The following is a 2,136-nucleotide window of genomic DNA, read 5'->3' as shown; positions in this document are numbered from 1 at the left end:
TTTTGGAATATACACCGCGTCCAGGGCAGCCAAATTTCGGGAACTGAATCATAAGCTCTTGTATTAGTTACTGAAGCACAAAACTGCAATATGAAGAACGACCATGTCATGGCCCCTTTAAGCGAGACAGGAGATCGGGGACACGACGCTGACTCCACTTTTCGCACAGCGCAACACGTGTGTCAACAGACGGTGAGCGCACCTCTGCTCCGCCGAAACAACGCCTGAGCTGGCCCTCACTACTGTTCCGAAGTAAAATCATTCCGGCAAGTGCAGAGTGTCAAAAACATATTTTATTCAATGCCTATTAACGGCAGAAACACTTTCTGTTTACTACTGACCATATATAGAACACGCAGTGGCGAACTATTTATCTGAATACGCCCCACGTGGCCAATGCGAGCGCCTGTACTTCGAGAAATTACAAAGTTGAAAGCATCAACCATTGTTGTGATTCGCAGAAACTGAGAACGCGCCTACAAGCCTTGAAAACCCGCGCTCAACACCTCTCCGCGACGCCACTCCCTGACATTTTGCCTACCGCGAGCCCGTTAGCGACTGCACCGCCACCTCGTTTGTTTGCAAACATGCAGGAGGTCTATAGACGAACAACATGTATTTGACTGTCTTTAGTGGCGGTGCTCAGCTTGTATGCGTCGTATACGGCCGCTTGATTACGTCACCCTATTTTTCTTGCCATCGCTGGGGTTTTCTGTACCATCTGTAAGGACACACTCGCTGTGGTGTAAATCATGGCGAGGACAATGGGGTCCCACCCCTTCGCTTAGGGTGGGAGTACACTGTATGCGAGCGTTCCCCCCTGAGATTTGTCACTGTACTACTCAGTCGGCATCGAATGATACCAGCACACGCCACACCGGGAAGTCGAGGGGAACGAGGAGGCCACTTCCCTTCCACCGAATGGCTCAGCAGAATCAGGTGTAAAAAAACAGTGCTGTCATATTAAAACAGAGATGTTAATGTGCGTTCGAGAGTCAGCACCGCGCGAACCCCTCGAAGCTTTATTCAGGGTCTTTCTCTTCTTCGGCCCTGGCGAATGTCTTAAGACAGGCACGGACAGGTGGGACTCTCACCTTGGCGGCATGCATAAAACTTCATGTCAGCTGGCCATCTCTATGTATAAAAAAAGGAAATAAGTAACACAGTGAGCAATGTCAACCGCCGTCACTTCCACTTTCTTAAAACTGCTAGTCGGATTACAAAATTGCGAATGTCCCGTCCTCCATCCGGGCCCACGCCTACTATGAGCCAAAAAATGAAGGAATACAGAGGCTGCGATTATAGAGCAAGAAAGTGATCCTGGTTAAATGTTGCAGAAATAGCGCAATACTCTGTACTGCAGGTCTGCACGGGCCGATATCTAGACTGGGCTCGACGCTACTCGCCGCTACTTCGGTCCGGACTAGAGATGCTATTGCCTGTAAAAAAAAAATGGCAGAAAAAACTTTGCTTCTTTTTTCATGCCCACAAGAAGCAAAAAATGGCCAAATTTCCAAACGGAGTTATCTGCACAATCTTACCTCGCTAGCGCAGTAAAATTTGTTTTAAATTAGCTGCACAGGAGTTTGCCAAGCATCTGGAGCTGTCCACGCTGGGGCAAGGACTTTGTACCAACCAACCGCTGACGTCAATTGGATATCAGCAACTCCGAATTCGCATATAGTCTTTGTAATGAGAAGGAAACTGATCGCAGTTCGGTAATGTGCATACAAGGCTGCGCAACATTCTTATGGGAGAGCGCATGCAAAAACTTTGGCATGTGCACTCAGATCTCAACCTGTGGAAAGGAGCACAAGCAAGCAGTTCCCTACCTGCAGGAGTGACGAGCCACACTGATGCAATGCTTTGCGTCAATTGTGTTCTATGCAATATGTCACGATCTTTTCCTGAAAACGCTGACGACATGCTTGTATTGGGTGAAAAATATAGTTCTTTACGTATTTATGAGTTGCAAAGCAAATGTGCTTAATGAAGCGTGTTTTCGTTTTTTTTTTCAAAAGTTCGTAATTTGCAGAAAAAAACAGCCCGAAAAGAACAGTTTTTGTCCGAACATTCAAAAGTTGAAATTTTGCACCTCTAGACCGAACCCGACCACGGCCCGCTACAAATTTCTAG

Source organism: Amblyomma americanum, chromosome 1 (assembly GCF_052857255.1).
Source record: "Amblyomma americanum isolate KBUSLIRL-KWMA chromosome 1, ASM5285725v1, whole genome shotgun sequence".
NCBI lineage: Eukaryota > Metazoa > Arthropoda > Arachnida > Ixodida > Ixodidae > Amblyomma > Amblyomma americanum.
Note: the sequence above shows the minus strand (reverse complement) of the source record.